Genomic DNA, 19,882 nt, shown 5'->3' on the forward strand with positions numbered 1-19,882 from the left:
ACACCAAGCTGGTCCCACCAAATGCAGAGCATGATCTTGGAGCTGTGAATATTCGGTTTGGCCGTCAACGTGGAAGCATGGCTAGGATATCCCCATGATTTTTTGTGTTTAGGGTTATCATAATGAACCCATTTTTCATCCCTGCTCACAATGCTATGCAGAAATCACTTCTGTTTTTGCCTCTGAAGCAACTGTTGACAAACACATGAACGCCGTTCAACGTCTCTTGGGTTCAGCTAACATGGGACCCAAGTTCTTCATTCTGAATCATGCCCATAGCCTTGAGTTGTTTTGAAATGGCTTGCTGTGTCACTTTCACTAATCATGCCAATTTTTCTTGAGTTTGATGTGAGTCTTCACTCAGCAATGTCTTCAATTCTGCATCTCGAAAAAATTCTCTCCTCCACCACTATGCCGGTCTAAGACGTTAAAATCACTGTTCTTGAAGTATTGAAACCACTCAAAACACGTTCTTGCACTAACAACATTCTTATCATACCTAATTGAGAGAATTTGATGAGGCTCAGCCCCTGTTTTCTCCATACTGAAACAAAACAGTAACACCTCCTGCAAGTGACAAGAATTGGGCTAGTAAAATCAAGAACAACTTTACGATGCAGACACAAATCGACTAATGTTTGAATGAGGTTATGTTGACCGAGCTCCAAGCTAACTGCTTCACATCTGTGATCTGTTTCTTTTGACTGCTACGTACCGTTGTTGCCAACTATCGGCAAACGTCGGAAGCAAAGTTGTACACCTTGTAGTAATACAACACATAAACACAGCACATAGCAATACAATAAACTATAGGAAAATTTGCTAAATACTAATATACTCTTCAGGCATCTCAAGGAATTCTTGAATATTATAAAATGGGTGATCTTATCGCCAGCTGTACCACTTAATTTAAAAAAATTTTAGATCCTTAGACCAAAACTGGGAATTTATTGAAAATTTTGATTGGGTTGACTTTGTGAGAATTTCCAGTTCTTGTTAACCTGTGCCTTGGTATACCTAATTAGCCTTAACTCTAGTGTTGTGTTCATGAGGGCCCCCCCCCCCCCCCCCATTCCTGTTGGCCATTTTTTACTTCCAGTCAATCTCATTTTTAGATGTTTGTATTCCCTTTTGCCAGCTTGTTTCCCCTGTATTTTTCCATATGTTTCTCCACCTTTTAGCTTTCTCTTCTTTGCAAAGCACTGCTTACACTCTGGACTCTTGGTATTCAAGCAGCAGATTCTCTCTTTTCTACAGGCCTCTGTTTCCTACAATTGATATCTACCCTTCCCCTAATTATACAGTCTTCTATTGACATGCATTTGTCCTCTAGCCATTCCTGTTGGCCATTTTGTACTTCCAGTCAATCCCTTTTGCCAGCTTCATTTGCTGCAGTTTTATATTTCCTCCTTTCACGAATTAAATTCAATTTCTGCTGTGATATCCAAGGATTTCTACTAGGCCTTGACTTTTTACCTATTTGGTCCTCTCCTACCTTCATTATTTCATCTCTCAAAGCCACCCATTTGTATTCTACTGATTTCCTGTATCCTGTTTCAGAAACTTATTGTTGCCACAAATTCTGTATTTGAAATTCTCAGCAACCTCCAGCTCTTTCAACTCACCCAGGTCTTCTTGAGTTTTAAGCTACTGTTTATAAATTATGGTCAGATTCCATGTCTGCTTCTGAAAGTGTTTTCCAATTTAAAATCGCTTCCAAAATCCTTATCTTACCATTATATAATCAATCTGAAACCTTCGAGTGTCTCCAGGTCTCTTCAAAATATACAACTTTCTTTCATTATTCTCAAACAAGTGGTAGGGCTGATTAAATTATGCTCTGTGCAAAATTCTACCAGGTGACTCTTTTTTTCTCTTTCATTCCTTTCCATCTGTCCATATTCTCCTACTATTTTTCTTTCTCTTTCTTTTGCTACTATTAAATTCTGGTCTCCCATCAGAATTAAATTTTCTTCTCAAAATTATCTGAATTGTTTCTCTTATCTCATCATACTCTCTTGATTCTTCATCAACTACGGAGGTGGTTGAGTTATAACTTTTACTACTGTGGTGCGTGTTGACTTCATGTCTATCTTGGCTATGATAATGCATTCACTATGCTGTATAGTGTGGGGTACCCACATTCTGATTTTCATTCATTGTTAGACCTACTCCAGCATTACCCATATTTGATTTTTTTATTTGTAACTTTGTACTTACCTGACCAAAAGTCCTATACACCCTACACTAAATTTTACTAATTCCCACTATATGACAACTCAACCTATCAATTTCCTTTTCTAAATTTTCTTATCTGCCTACACTGTTAAGAGATATAACATTCCACAATCTGACCCATAGAACGTCAGTTACCCCCCCCCCCCCCCTCCCCTCCTGAGTAGTCCCCATCCAGATATTTGACTATTTTATCTTTAGAATATGATGCTGAATACATACCATGTGATTTAACCACACAGTAAAGCTTCATGCTCTCAGGAAACGTAATGGCTGTAGTCACCCCTTGCTTTCAGCTGTTTGCAGTACCAGCACAGCAAGGCCAGATCAGTCAATCATCCAGACTGTTTCCATGCAATTACTGAACAGGCTGCTGCCACTCTTCAGGGAACATATGTTTGTCTGTCCTTTCCACAGATACCCCTCTATTGGGGTTGTACCTACAGTACGTCTATCTGTATTGCTGAAGCGTGCAAATCATACAACCTTGGCAAGATCCTTGGTTCATGGAGAGGAGGTTGCAGGGGTGCCCCTTATTTGATTTCTGTTCTTTTTAAGTGAGTAAGAACTTTTCTGTAGAAAATATGCTTTTCATATTTCCTGGAGGAATTCATTCAAGATAATCCATAATTATTGATTTGATTTACTGATCCATTTTCATTTACAGCTGCACAATTTGTAAGAGATATTTGGATTTTTTTGTTAATATTAGCAGTTTTACATATAATATACCTTTTTACATAATAACACACTTTAATATATCAATTAATGATGAATACTTAAATAAGTGTTGTTACGCTATATACAGAGAGATAAAATACAAATGTTCTTCTGAATGAGACTACATTGGGTAAACACACAAAAATTTAGTTTTGTAGGTATTCATTTACTGTGTAAAAGCAGTGATCAACCAAGTACAACTTCAGTTTCGTATGTGTTTAATGGTATCTGGTAAGGCATTGTATAGTTTGATACTAGGATGGATAAGGCTGTTTTGAAATAACTTTGTGTTGGCGCTTTGAACATGTACATTCAATTTTTGTCTTGTGTCATAGCTGTGTATTGTGTGATTTTGAGTGATGAGTGGTCTTTTTGTATGTAAGTTTTGCTTTAAATACATTATATTTTCAAGTATATATATGCAAGGAAGTGGCAGGATCATCCTTTTTTGAAACAATGGTCTACATGATTTGCGATTATCTACCCCTTCCATTAATCTTATAATTTTTTTTTTAAATTTTGAATGTTTTGATGGCATCTCCAGAATTTCCCCCAGAACATAATCCCATACCAGAGGTGAGAGTGTGCAACTGCATAATATACACACTTTAGATAATGTGTTATACAGCTTAAGTTCCTGGTCTCCTACTTCATTTTTGTTCTATAGTTCATGTTTTTTGTTTTTTTTCCGAGGTACAAGCAGTCACTGGTTCCTGTGATGCTAGATTTCGAAAATCGATTGACTTGTTCTTTGTCACATCTTTGATGGAAACACCTCCTGCGTGTAAATTGCGCGCAATAAATAGTTGTGTGAACTATAGTCGCCGAGTTCTCATTGCAGTTTAATGCAACATCAGGGTTACGTGAAGTCATCTGTTTTCAGGCCATTGAGGGTGGTTTCAGATTTGTCATAATTTTGCAACGTCGACTGAAGCTGATCGAAATGAGTGCTTTGAGAGAAGAATGAATGTGGCTGTTTTTATTACATGAAATAAGAAGAAAATTCTCGCCGTCAGAAAAGTTCAAGATGTATTTATTCTCTGTGCTTACTTGGCACTACTATTATTGGAGAGATCGAATGGCAGATTTTATTACGTGAATAATTTTTTTTCTTTTCGTGCTCTGCTGCGCCCCATGAATCTACTCTTAACAGTTATCCTTCTTCTCGTGCTAAGCTCGTCGAAGCTGCGCCAGGCTTAATTAATTTACAAGCCGAGAAACGAAGTCCAGAATGCAACAGTTAGCATCGCCCGTCAGCGAAGAGCAGAGAGACTCCAGTTACGCTCGAGGCATTGTATAGTCTGATGTCAAACGTGAGCACGCAATTATCTGATTTAAAGATCAGTCACAACACAACGAACACAAAATTGTCAATCATGGATATTGGGTTCCAACAGCAGTTTTCAAGTGTATACACGCACTTTGAAAATATGCACAAACATTTTGATCAACGCTTAAATAAACTTAGTTAACTTACCAATGAAATCGATCAAAAGATCGAAGACGAAGTCATCAAAACAGTCAATAGTGTATACAATGTATTGGCAAATGATTTAGAAAAGAAATTGTCAGATCTTACCAACAAACAGGGACAGGAGCTGTCAGAAATCGTAGAAACACGCAATCAAACACAAACGGTACAAAAAGAAATACATGAAAACGTAGAGGCTACTCAATTAAATTTAACCGGAGTACAGTCCGTATGTGAAGAAATACCTGACCAAGTTAATAAAGTTAACGAAGAAGTCGGTCTTCTGAAACAGGAGACTCGACGTATTAACGTGGTCATTGTTAAAATAAATGAAACTTTAGAAACCGGTAATGTAAATGAATCAATAACTGAGCGGGAAACAAAACTTTTTGAAAAATTAGGTAATGAAATCAAAGTAGCCGAGGACAGAATACGTAAGGAAATTGCGGGTAGGCTGAATGTTTCAAATGATTTGCCTACGTCAAGCAACAGGCAGCGTGACGCTTATTCGCCCGTGCCAGATTACGATGTCAATAACGTAGAGTATCACATGCCCTGTCCGGTGTATGTGCACGCACCGGCGCAGGTAAACAATGGCTATTCGCCAAACGCGGTGCTGCAACATGCAGTAGGCGTGCCGCCTTGCATCTCGACGATTCTAGTCGATGAGAGCCTGTTAAAACATAGACAGTTTCCAGTTTTCTCCACAGACTCCAGAAAATCTCATCCAGTGTTATTCGTAAGAGCATTTAAAAATGTCTTACCAAGAAACTGGACTGAGGCACAGAAGATTATATATGTAGTAGGCTTCACACAAAGCGACGCACTTTTGTGTGCCACAGACATAGCTGAACAGTGCGTCACCTACGAAGAATTTGAACGGGCGTTCTTGGAGAAATATTGGTCTACTGGGGTCCAAGAAAGAAAAAAAACGGCGGGTTGAGAAAGTATTTCGAAAAGTATTTGAATAAGACGCGCTATTGGAACAACCCAATACCGCACGTAGATGGTCTCAAAATTCTGAAAAACAGACTGTCCGTGAACTTACGCGAAAAATTGGTAACCATACCGGAGAACGACCTTGAATACTTTCTTTCCGTGCTTGACTCAATTGATCTATGATTGATGAAGAAGAGCCGAGCACAAGTAATCGGAATGAACACTCCGGAACCAATCAAAACTACAGTAACGGAAATCATTTTAATGGCAGTGGACAAAACCAACACAGTTGGCATCCGTATGCGACAAGGCCAAATAATGAAAACCGGAATTACGGAAATCGGAGGAATTCGGCGCCACAGAGACGTGACGACCGAAGATATAATGCAGATTACGGTCCACTCCAGTATGGAAATGATAGAAATCACGTGACTGATTGGTCAGGCCCGCGTGATGAAAGGCGGCACACCAATGAAAATTACAATAGTTACGGTAATAGGAATGGCCGACCAAGGAGAAACAGTGACGGCCGGCCGCAAGAAAATGTTGCACGCAGCGGTCCGGAAACTAATTGGCGACAGAATAACCACTCAGTACACTTGGTAGAGGTAACGGACAGTAATCAAGCAACGCCGTTGTACCCCCGGTAACCAACAATCGGTCGCAATGAGCCTCCACCTGCCGACCGATTTGACAACAGGGGGCACAAACAAGCACACATGACATCTAAACAGTTAGCCGGCAGCTGGTGACCGAGCGGTTCTAGGCGCTTCAGTCTGGAACCGCGCGACCGCTACGGTCGCAGGTTCGAATCCTGCCTCGGGCATCGATGTGTGTGATGTCCTTAGGTTAGTTAGGTGTAAGTAGTTCTAAGTTCTAGGGGACTGATGACCTCAGATGTTAAGTCTCATAGTGCTCAGAGCCATTTGAACCATTTCTTAAACAGTTATTTTTAAGATACGATCAGGATGCTAGCGTAGAAGAAGATCTATGTGAAGAAGAGATGAAAGCACCAAACAAGGTAAGTGACCTCGTGCAGGCTGGAATAACAGCAAAGATAGGAACTGTAATTACCAACGTAATTTTAGATACAGGCGCATCTACGAATATTATTTCTAACAGTTTATTTGAAGAAGTTTCGAAAGCATTAGAAGTACCAGTGTTGCCAATGGAAAATTGTAAAATCTTGACAGCTGTAGGTAACAAGTCAACAAGTATCAAGTTGCAGACGCAAATACCTGTTACCATTAGCGATGTCACGATAAACGGCATATTCTTAATCGTTGACAAGTTAATCGTCAATTGAATTTTAGGTATATAAGATTTCCGGCAGTATAAAGTAAACATCGACACAGGCAGTGGACTTTGCTATTTCCAAGTGGGCAGTCATAGTGTGAAGGTCAATCTTGTAAAGTCAACAATACAGCGTGATGGCCAATTATAGAAACAAGCTGAAGTAAAATTAGTTTACCCACAGGTGTTATTGATAGATATTCCTTTCCCCAAACAATTAGACACGGAAATAATTAACGAACAGGCCGCCCACGAGGAGGTAGGAAAATTTACTTGTCTTTCAGAAACTCAACAAAATGAACTAGCAGAGCTTATTTATGAATAACGAGACATTTTTAGACAACAGCCGACAATAATCAAATTATGAATACAAAATGGAAGTCTACCCCCATAAAACGTACTGCCATAAATCATACGCGATACCATGTGCAAAGAAGGAAGCGGTTCGCAAAGAAATAGATAGAATGGTTTTGTGGAAGGTGATAGCACATTCGCATTCACCCTACTGCAGTCCTATCCTAGCTGTCAGCAAACCTGACGGCTCAGTCAGATTAGTACTTGGTGCACGGGAAATTAATAAGATCATCGTACCAATACGCACTAGGCCGGAAAACTTAGATGAGCAGTTGCTTAAATATCATAGAGTGAAGTATTTAACATCCGTTGACATGAAGACTTCGTATTGGCAAATAACCCTACACAGTGACAGCAGAAAATATACTGCGTTCATTCATGCTGGCAGAAGCTATCAGTTTTAAGTACTGCCTTTTGGAGTCAATGTGAGTGCTGGAGTGTTTATAGAGGCTTTAGATAGAGTATTGGGTCTAGAACTGATTAGCAAAGTGACGTTGTATGTAGACGATCTCTTGATAGCCACGGAGACCTGGCAAGAGCATGTAGAATTGGTACACAAGGTGTTTCAAAACTTCCGAGAATACGACGTCACAGCACATTTTAAGAAATCCGAATTCGGAACAGATCGAATAAAATTTTTAGGCCACATTATTTCACCAGGCGGAATTTTACCAGATCCAAAAAAGCTTGATGCCATAAAATATTTCCCCTCACCACAAACACGTAAACAATTGAAAGTTTTTCTGGGGGTCACGTCATTTTTTAGAAAATTCGTGCCTAAACAGTTACTGAATAGTGATTCCCTACTCAACCTTTTAAGGAAAAACCACACATGGTTGTGGACAGAAAAATGTGAGGAAGATTTCGTAAACTCAAAAAGGCACTCATAAACACACCGATTTTGAAGCATCCCAACATGAACTATAACTTTTGTTTGAGCACGGACGCCTCATGTCAGGGATTAGGCTCTTGTCTGTTCCAATAAGTAAATGATAATGGAGAACAAAGTAGACATAATTAGTTTTGCCAGTAGAACGTTAACGGAATGTGAAAGAACCCATGCGGGTTGAAGTGTTAGCTGTAGTGTGGTCTTTCCGCAAGTTCCAATACTATCTGTGGGGAAGGCATACACGAGTGTTTTGTGACCATCAAGCATTATCGTATTTACTCACATGTAAATTGCTGCACAAGGGGATTGCACGTTGGTGTTTATTCCTCCAGGAATTTGATTTCGAGACAGTTTATATCAAGGATGAACAGAATGTAATTGCCGACGCATTATCGCGCTTGCCACAAGCCTTGAGCGAGTTCAATGAATTGTTCGAGCAGACTTCCGATTTTAGAGTTTTTCTGATGCATGAGGGCACATTTGAACCATAATACAGAAAGATGTGTAAAGACATGAACAAATTACAAAAGGAAGACAATAGATGGAGACAAGTTAAACAAAAACTGTAGGCAGATGACAATAGTACACTGAAACAATATTACACATTGTCAAACGATGTTCTTTTCTACAGGTGCAATCCACACTCCAACACCTGGTGTGTATGCATCCCGGAAGAATACATAGACAATTTGATAAGACACACACATAGAATATGGGGACACTATGGGGTATCAAAATGTACAGCGAAAATATCTACGTATCGCTACTTCCCGAATCTCAGACACAGGATTGAACAAACAATAAAAAAGTGTACAATATGTCAGAAGGTTAAACATCTTAATAGATCTTGTTTGGACGTATTACACCCCACCATTCCAACTAGACAAAGAGAACTAGTTTCCGTGGACGCAGCAGGACCATATCCACGAGCTAGGGGAGGATTTAGATACGTGACTGCATTTTATGATGTCTTCACAAAGTACTTAAAAATGTATGCTATAAAAGCAGTACTGTCGGGATGAGTAATCAAACGCATGATGGAAGATTACATACCACTAGTGGGAAAACCGATAATTATATTAACTGATAATGCAACAAACTTCACTAGTAATAAATGGAAAACATTTCTCGAATCTCAAAACATAAAACATATATTGGTATCCAACTTTCACCCAGAATCGAGCTCGATTGAAAGAAATTTTAAAGAATTTAATCGCTTTATAAGAACTTATATACCAAATAAACAGACAAAATGTGTAGAATACATAGCCCCATTTCAGCATATTGTAAATAATTTAATTCATACTTCAACAGGCTTTACACCTACAGAGTTAATGTTTCAAGGCACAGAACTTGACGAATGGGCTAAACCTTTACCTAAATTAGCCACGAAGGAAATAACACTAGACGAAAAGGTACGTCAAGCATTACTACAGATGTAAGAACAAGCAGAAACAAGGAGAAAACAGTTCAACAAAAAGATAAGAAAGGTTACAGAATTTAACATTGGACACGAAGCACTATTACGTACCCACCCAAAAGCCTCTAAAATTAAGGCATTAAACAAAAAGTGGCAGTTATTGTATGATGGTCCTTTCATTATAATAGACAAACCTCATCCAGGATGTTATCTGTTAGGCAACGCACAAACGGGCAAGGTGAAAGGGGTATATCCCCACAAGGATATCAAGGAATTTTTCCATTAAAGGTTATATGTTATTTTAACAAAATTGAAATTATACAACCTTGGATCACATAGTAAAATTGCTGTCATTAACATAAGAAACATGTGGACACGAAAAAAAATTCTAAGTCCAGTGCTAGTAGTTTAAAAAATATATTGAAAAAGACAGTCAGTTGAAAAACATGCATTAAACCAGAAAACATAACTGAAGTTTCAATTAAACATCGAAACTAGTAACCAACTGGGGGCATATGCCAGCTTTAAAACGCATAGTTAACCACACCTAATGAAACATGTGTTACTGTGAGTCTTAACACTATAAAATAAAGCACACGGTACTTTTGTAGTCTATCTCAGTTATTTAAGAGCGAGGAACAATGACAAATTAGCGTTAAAGTCAGAGTTTGTTCGCTTGAGACGAGCAACAAACCACGCGTCAAAGTCGCAATCCAACGCTCAGCTGATGAGCACGCGATAGCTGCATGGCAAGATGAGAGCATTGGCCGCGCTGTAGGCAGCGAGAGGGGCATAAATCTTCCTCCCTCCCCTGTCCGATCAGCTGAGTGTATACAAAGCGCGAAGGCGCATGAACGGCCGAGTCCATACGACACGTGATCCATATTACGCACTGTTGGCTATCACGAGTAATATTCACCAACAATGCGGAGTTTTCCTCGCGCCTGCAGTCCAGTCGTGGTACATAAGCGCGCATGCGCAGACCATCTAAAAGTTTTGAGACTACGCTCACTATGAGACACAGTGACGAAAGCCATTCAAAAACAAGAAAGAAAAGGGTACGCAAGTCTTGTAAATAGTAGCTTAGAAAATTTAATTATAAGCTAGTACTTCGTAGTATTAAGTGAACATACAAGTATATACTGGTCATGGACGGTATTGTAATATTATATTATACTGTGGCAGAACTGCCAGAAAATATTAATATCTGGTTTTTTGTACTTCGTTTTACTTACTTTGGTTGTTGACTAGTTGGTGTGAGACATTCGTCATGACTGTTACTGTGATTGTCGAAAACTATTTCTTTGTGTTTTGATTTATCTTGTGCCAATAAAAATATTACATAGTGAAAGTAAATGGTGTTTTCTGTGTTATAAGTATAACACTCGCCATACTGGTGACCTGCTACGCGCAACATATGTCCGATTCGACAATGTGGCCGTTTACTTCGACATCTCCACATCGCTCACCTTCCGCTCCTTTCGGAATACAACATGATTCTAATGGTGCCTCTACACTGCCTTTCCACGGTTTCCTACGCACAACGCCACCAACAACTGGGATAAAATTGGAAGATAAGTACAATGCCGTGGAGTTTTCTTCGTCATCAACAATGCCGTTGTGGACTCTTTCAACATCGCCAGTGATGTCACCTGCTATGAAATCTTTCTCTACGTTCGTCTATAACAAACCAATCATGAGTGCTGTGCCTAAATGTGTGACTCACAGTGCGTCGTATGTACAACCTCCTGTGACATTTAGTGTGGAACAGTGCCCCAACACTATGAACCTCACAGACTTTTCGAGCCCACAGATCACTTGGAGCCATATTGCTGATAAATCGGTTTTGGACACATTCTCTCCCCACCCACTACAAGACTCACTACAAAAACAGATGGGTACAAATTTCACTGACAACAATTATTGGTTGGACAGTCATCCAGCCCCGATTGTTTCTGCAGCCCCGGCTGCGCCTGCCGCGCCAGCCGTGTTTAAACCAGCCGCCGCGAGTGAATGCTTCATAAACACTCCGCCACTCTCATCCGCTGTGCTATCAAATCTGTTACATCCACAACACAAGAGTGAGAAAATTCCTAAATTACCAAGGTTCACGATGGACAATCCGCATACGTGGTTTATTTTGGCAGAGACTATATTCACCGCCCTAAACATTGATTCAGACAGTGCTAAATTTATTGCGCTTATTAATGCCCTAGAGGACCATGCTGAGTGGGTACAGGACTTAGTGCTGTTGGTGGCCCCCGCAAATCGTTACGCACTGGCAAAACAACAGATCTGCGAATGTCTAGCTAAGACTACGCAAGAGACGGTTTTATGCATACTGCAAGATGTACATCTCAAAGACTCGACTCATTCACAACTGTGGCGACGTATCAGAGTAGTCTTCGATAGCAAAACTATGCCAGATTAAGATTTACTTTCTTTCTGGGTTGCAAAGCTGCCTCAAGCTCTCCAACTGCAGCTCCTATCACACGATCAGGAACCCCTACAAGCGAAATTATGGCTGGCCGACGCCACATATAAGATAATCAACAGAAGAAAGTTATCTACGTGTCCCCCCTCGACATTACGCCTCCCCCGCGTGGCAGAGGCCGATCTTTCCAAAACAACAGACAGAGTACACTGGCTGAGCACCAGATTCCACACCGTCCTTCACCATCCCATACCACAGTTTCAAGTGACGTCCTTCACCCGGTAACAACACAGGATCGGCAAGTTTATCCTCCCTGCTGGTATCACTCTGTTTACGGTAATACAGCCAGGAATTGCCGCTCACCCTGTGCAATGCGCCCAAACACGCACGGCGGCCCGCTATAGGCGCACCGGTCCGCACTGTGACGTCAAGTCGCCTAACACATCACAGGCTAGTACTTCCAAATTATTCTCTCGGACGTTTGTATATCCAGGATATAGCTTCTCAGAAATGGTTTTGAGTGGACACTGGTGCCGATGTGAGCGTCATTCCACGTTCAATGGTCACTTCTACAATCACGCATTCGCCTCACCAAATCAGAGCAGCCAACAATTCCTCATTAAAGGTTTGTGGTGTAACGCAACTTCGCATTTACTACGATGATACACATAATTATGAATGGACATTTTCGGTAGTAGAAATCGACGAGCCAGTATTAGGATTGGACTTCTTAACTGCTCATAACTTTTCTTTGGACTTAATTACACCTGCCCTCTGCTCAGTGGATTTAAAAAAAATAATTTCGGCGAGGTTTTCCCCATCCACGCCGACAGAATGCAGCTCGAATACGTCCTGTCAACAAGACAAAGAGAAAGTTTCTATTCTATCTGAGGAGGTCAAAGCTGCCGTAGTGAACTTAGTTACGCAACGCCTTGAAATCGACCAACTGTCCGAAGACAATGCAAAGCTACTTCAACGTTGTGATGTCCTGACTGATTAATTGCGCGGGTTTAGAGAGGATATGAAGATTAAAAGTAATAACACGCACGAAACTACACGGGACCTTCATACCGCACCGCTGTTTATACGCAGCCACAGCAGCGCCTGCCACGACCCGGACAGCGAAGACGGCAACCCGCCCAGCAAACGCCCACCCTACGCTTCACCGTCCGCCTTTCATCAAAACACAGAGGCGACAGCTGTCACGGGCGACGCCGCGCATGCGCACGCAACGATTCCTTCGTGCAGTAACACCATAGTCAATGAAACCCCGCAGGCTGTCGCACAGCGCAGCTCCGCGGACAACACTGCAGCTTTCACTGAACTACCGTTCAATGATAACGTATTTCAGGTTAGTTCCCTTTCATACTTACCGCGCAGCGACGATAACGTCGCTCCTTCCTGCGTCCCTCCACACCTATTCACAAAATCAAGGCCATTACTACGGGCGTCTGTCACAGGCTTAACACAACTGAGGGACCGCCTGTCTGTTCTCGCCCCCGACGCCTCAAAAAAAAAAAAAAAAAAAACACTTACCGCTGCCAAAGAATGTATTAATGAACTTTTACGCTTGGCTCGGAGACAGTGCGTGGTCTTCCCCAATACATGTCGTTCCCAAAAAGGACAATTCCTTTCGACTCTGTGGAGACTATAGGCGTTTGAACGCCAGAACAATACTTGATAACTACCCTGTCCCACACCTCCACGAGTTTTCACAATCCATGTTCGGTGCCAATTTTTTCTCTGTGTTAGACTCCAAAAAGGCATATCATCAGATTCTGATGCACCCAGAAGATATCCCCTAAACCGCTATCATCACCCCATTTGCACTATATGAATATTTGTTAATGCCTTATGGATTGAAGAATGCTGCCCAGACCTGGCAAAGATTCATTGACACCATTCCACGTGGCCTTAATTTTTGCTATGCCTACCTAGACGACATTATTATTTTCTCCACAACTGCTGAGGAACACAAACAACACCTCCAACAGGTTTTTGACAGATTGGCACGACACGGAGTTGAGATTAATCGTGACAAATCCCAACTGGAGAAGCCAGAGGTTATTTTTCCGGGACATTTGGTCAATAATGAGGGCATTCGTCCCACCTCAGATAGAGTACAACAAATACTTGACCTTCCCCTCCCTCAAACCTATAAAGAGTTACGTAGATACCTCGGAATGGTAAATTTTTTTAGACTCCACATTCCACATATGGCATCTCTTCAAGCCCCTCTCACTGAGGCCTTAAAGGGAAAGAATACCACAGGTGACAGACACATAGAATAGGATCAGACCACGCAGTGAGCCTTCGACTCGCTTAAGTACGCCTTGGTGAACGCTATTACCCTGCCTCACCCTCACCCTGACGCCCCACTGACAATAACCACAGACGCTAGCGATAATGCCATTGGCGCAGTTTTGCAACAGACCCTACAAACAGGTACTACACCCCTGCGTTTCTTTTCAAAAAAGCTCACCGAAACGCAAAGAAAGTGGTCCGCATTTGATCGTGAACTTTACGCCATTTATGAGGCCGTAAAGTACTTTTGTACAGATATTGAAGCCCAACTTGTGACAGTTTACACAGATCACAAGCCCCTTGCCGAGGCTCTCCGCAAACTGACATTAGATGTACTACCCAGAAGGTTTCGCCATACGGATTTGGTATTACAATATGTTTCAGATTTTCAATATATCAGGGGTAATGACAGTGTTGCAGCAGACTACCTGTCACGCCTGTCCTCCCTCAAGACAGCTATTGATCCTCACCGCTTATATGAGCTCCAGCTGTCCGACCCAGAGATACAGCACCTTCTCTCTGACTCTGATACTTCCTTACAAATTGCTCTACTTCCCTTCCCTAATGATGATTGCTCTTTGTATTGTGACATTAAAACAGGTCATCCTCGTCCTATAGTCCCTAAAGCTCTTAGGAAAGATGTTTTCGACACAATCCACAATCTCGCTCACCCGAGCATTCGCGCGACTACGCGCCTCATTACAGAGAGATACGTTTGGCCTAATGTAAAAAGAGATTGTAATCGGTGGGCGAGAACATGCATACCTTGCCAGAGAGCCAAAATACACAAACATACTAAGCCCCCATTAGGCAAATTTACTGTGCCCTCAGGTAGATTCCATCATATCCATTTGGACATCGTCGGTCCGTTACAACTTCCGTTACTTACTGACCATGATATATCGTACCACACGTTGGGCCGAGGCTATCCCCATCGCGGACATTACGGCCGACACTGTAGCTAACGCTTTTGTCCACCATTGACTTTCTCGTTTTGGTTGCCCTACTTCACTCACCACAGACCAGGGGAGACAGTGTGAATCTAATCTGTTTAATCGCCTCTGTCAACTGTGTGGTATCAACAAACTCAGAACTAAAGCCTATCAGCCGCAATCTAATGGCCTAATAGAACGATGGCACCGTACCCTGAAGGTCGCTCTCATGTGTCATTCTTCCTCTTGGACTGAGGCACTCCCCAGGGTCCTTTTAGGGTTGAGGACGGTTTTCAAAGAAGACCTTAAAGCGTCAGTTGCTGAGATGGTATACAGAGAAAACCTCGCACTTCCGGCGGATTTTCTTGATGATCCTCCTCTACTTCCCGAGGATCAACTTCCCGAGTTGGTACGACAGGTTCGACAGCATATCACCAAGTTACGTTTTCCGCAATCTCGATCGCATGCTACCCCTCCAGTTTTCATTCACCCACACCTCAGTTCTTGTAACTATGTGATGCTTAGAGAAGACGCCGTGCGTCCACCTGTAACACCAGAAATGCATATCCTCCTATTTCCATCTATTGCACTGCAAATTTTTTTCCTTATTTTGTTACCTGAAGATATAACATTTCTGTGTTTTTGTACATTGTAATTGTTTTACTGTTTGTATATATATGCATTTACGTCGATGTATAATTGGTTTGTTTTGTGAATATTATTTGTATTTATACGCTGGGTCTGGCCTAGGGAAAAGTATGCTATCGAACGAATACATCGATAGGTCGTGTGGAGAACCGAAGTGTCGAGGATCTTTCGTAGTGTTAACTCTGCCGCGTGGAGCGCGGGCTGGGCAGAGGGAGTCTGGCTGGAGTAGCGAGTGGAGCAGGTGTGTTGTGTGAAGCTCCCGCGAGTTGCCGCGCTTTCGGGGTTTGGCAGCGTGTAATTGCGCTCGACTTGCGATGATAGTTTCTGACATGGTGTCACGGTCGGAAAGCATTAGCTGGCGCACATCAAGAGCCCGTTTCGGCTGGAGACCGTGTCGAGAAGAAGGCGCGCCAACATCCAGCTTCTGCAACAGCGACGGCCGACAATGAGTGACTGTCGCCACCTCCTCGATCGACGGCTTCAAACCTTCAATAAACCAACAAGGAAGACTGGAAGCACGTAAAGTTTTAGAACTGTATGGCAGACCTCAGCTTTTCAAACTGTTCCATTTTCGTAACTATAATTACAGCAACTTAGCATGAACATTTGTTGCTCATGGTCCCAATTGCATTACCAAGCAGGGTCCCTTCCTTTTTCCGGAATGAACCCGAGTGTCGTTGAAATTCAAGTTCAAATTTAAATCTCTTATTTCTAAATTGCATAGATTCAAGTAGCTTTTGAAATGATTGTTGAGGTAGCCCAAGGCTAACCTTATTTTACTGAATTTCGTAGTGCTTCAGAAACAAATCTCACTATTAATTTCAGTCACTAAATTAACTTTCAATTTTCCGGTTTTATTAATTCTTTTGCTAAATTAAGTCTGAGTGTATCGAAATTTATTACTTCTGACAAACATTCCGTTTTCACACTACACGTGTCAACCTTCAGTTGCCACGCTTCTAGTGCTAATTATATGTGCAATAACCTTTCTTTTTCAGTTACTATAGTAATTGTCCATAGGACTGGCGACTGTAATTTTCCCCAAATCTCAAATATCTAATTACCGCTAGTTAATTGTTAACGTAACGGCCGCACATTTACTTTCTTTATTATCTTTACCCCTTTTCAAAATTAATTTCCGCCAGTTTCATTTGCATTTTTCCTTTCATTTAGATGTAACCCTTTCCTCCCTCTTTACTGACAAATTAACTTTGGTGACGATTGCTTTTCCCAAATTTCCATTAGGTACATGCGGTTTAATTTTTCACTGTCATTAAGGTCGATAAGTGAGGGGGAGGTTACACACCCCTTGCTCCACCCTACACTGACCCATACTGGGTCCTGTCACGCTCTCAAAATAGTTACACGATCCTCTTTAAGAACAAACCATCTGTCGTGTCCATTGAGCACTTGAAACCAGCATGGATCCTTAACGACACCGACGTACACGATATTGAATTTGTTTTGCAGGAAACTTCAGAGGCCTGTCCTCTCCCTTCTCCACAAGCTAATCAAACACTCTCTGCAAGTCAAGGCCCCCCCCCCCCCTTCTATACTTCACGCCTCTGAGTGCCAACAGTATTGAACTAGTGTTTCAAGTTAACTTGAGTGACTATGACGTGGGCTCTATAAAAATACAACTTGTGGACACTTTTCTTTTTTTGTTTTAAATTCAAAACAATTCTGTGCCATCTGACCAGAAAGATATTAAGCTATTACAGTATTACAGTGCTTTAATCTGGCTCCTGGTACTTCACAAAATGACATTTCAGCCTATGTAGACTCCAATAATGTTTTATTTACACTCCTGGAAATTGAAATAAGAACACCGTGAATTCATTGTCCCAGGAAGGGGAAACTTTATTGACACATTCCTGGGGTCAGATACATCACATGATCACACTGACAGAACCACAGGCACATAGACACAGGCAACAGAGCATGCACAATGTCGGCACTAGTACAGTGTATATCCACCTTTCGCAGCAATGCAGGCTGCTATTCTCCCATGGAGACGATCGTAGAGATGCTGGATGTAGTCCTGTGGAACGGCTTGCCATGCCATTTCCACCTGGCGCCTCAGTTGGACCAGCGTTCGTGCTGGACGTGCAGACCACGTGAGACGACGCTTCATCCAGTCCCAAACATGCTCAATGGGGGACAGATCCGGAGATCTTGCTGGCCAGGGTAGTTGACTTACACCTTCTAGAGCACGTTGGGTGGCACGGGATACATGCGGACGTGCATTGTCCTGTTGGAACAGCAAGTTCCCTTGCCGGTCTAGGAATGGTAGAACGATGGGTTCGATGACGGTTTGGATGTACCGTGCACTATTCAGTGTCCCCTCGACGATCACCAGTGGTGTACGGCCAGTGTAGGAGATCCCTCCCCACACCATGATGCCGGGTGCTGGCCCTGTGTGCCTCGATCGTATGCTGTCCTGATTGTGGCGCTCACCTGCACGGCGCCAAACACGCATACGACCATCATTGGCACCAAGGGAGAAGCGACTCTCATCGCTGAAGACGACACGTCTCCATTCGTCCCTCCATTCACGCCTGTCGCGACACCACTGGAGGCGGGCTGCACGATGTTGGGGCGTGAGCGGAAGACGGCCTAACGGTGTGCGGGACCGTAGCCCAGCTTCATGGAGACGGTTGCGAATGGTCCTTGCCGATACCCCAGGAGCAACAGTGTCCGTAATTTGCTGGGAAGTGGCGGTGCGGTCCCCTACGGCACTGCGTAGGATCCTACGGTCTTGGCGTGCATCCGTGCGTCGCTGCGGTCCGGTCCCAGGTCGACGGGCACGTGCACCTTCCGCCGACCACTGGCGACAACATCGATGTACTGTGGAGATCTCACGCCCCACGTGTTGAGCAATTCGGCGGTACGTCCACCCGGCCTCCCGCATGCCCACTATACGCCCTCGCTCAAAGTCCGTCAACTGCACATACGGTTCACGTCCACGCTGTCGCGGCATGCTACCAGTGTTAAAGACTGCGATGGAGCTCCGTATGCCACGGCAAACTGGCTGACACTGACGGCGGCGGTGCACAAATGCTGCGCAGCTAGCGCCATTCGACGGCCAACACCGCGGTTCCTGGTGTGTCCGTTGTGCCGTGCGTGTGATCATTGCTTGTACAGCCCTCTCGCAGTGTCCGGAGCAAGTATGGTGGGTCTGACACACCGGTGTCAATGTGTTCTTTTTTCCATTTCCAGGAGTGTATAAGAGTAAGCCCCCCGTCTCCTTCATCTTCCCCGAATCATCCTACCCCTATTGCTATCACCTGTGCTGGCCGCACTGTACGGCCACCTCTCAGACTTCACGACTACAGCTTGCCTTAAATGTTTACCCTCCCTTTTGTCACTTACTCTTTATCACTCCTCCTAGGCGCTCCGCGCTCATGCGCTCCTCAGGGGAGGGGGGGGGGGGGGTGCTTTGTGGCAGAACTGCCAGAAAATATTAATATCTTTGCTTTTTTGTACTTCGTTTTACTTACTTTGGTTGTTGACTAGTTGGTGCGAGACATTCGTCATGACTGTTACCGTGACTGTCGAAAACTATTTCTTTGTGTTTTGATTTATCTTGTGCCAATAAAAATATTACATAGTGAAAGTAAATGGTGTTTTCTGTGTTATAACACTCGCCATAATACTGAGTAAAATCTTAAGAGGTAAGACTAGCTTGTACGGAAGGAGAAAGAAAATAGCACAATAGAAAAAAATAATGCAGATATATAACCGGAAGGAAGGCTATGTACAAGAGAACAACACACAATTACATATAGGGAAAAGCTAGCAGCAAAGAGATAACGCATACATTCACATTACACAGTAGCGAGCGGTTTTCAGAATAAACAACAAGATAAACGCGTGAATTTTTGTGACTAAAGAAGCGAGTGACAGAAGTTTTAAAATAGGAAAATAATAATCAGATCTATGCAACATGAGTAATGAATGTGAATCACCCTCAAAACAAATGCCTAGGCTTTATAGAGAGAGGAACATACTTACGTTAGGAAACACCTAAAGCACTCAGCAAACACAACTTTGTAGAATATATAAGCTATACACGAGGGTACATGTACGAAAGCGAAAGCTAAAGAGTAAAGGAGGAAAATATGGAATTATTGCTCATTATTGCAGTTATGTATGTAAGAAGAAATATTGAGCTCTAAGTATTATTAGTATGAGGGAACGATGCTCAGCACACCCTGAATTATTTTGGAATAGTGAGGGAATG

The sequence above is a fragment of the Schistocerca cancellata genome, chromosome 1 (assembly GCF_023864275.1).
Source record: "Schistocerca cancellata isolate TAMUIC-IGC-003103 chromosome 1, iqSchCanc2.1, whole genome shotgun sequence".
NCBI lineage: Eukaryota > Metazoa > Arthropoda > Insecta > Orthoptera > Acrididae > Schistocerca > Schistocerca cancellata.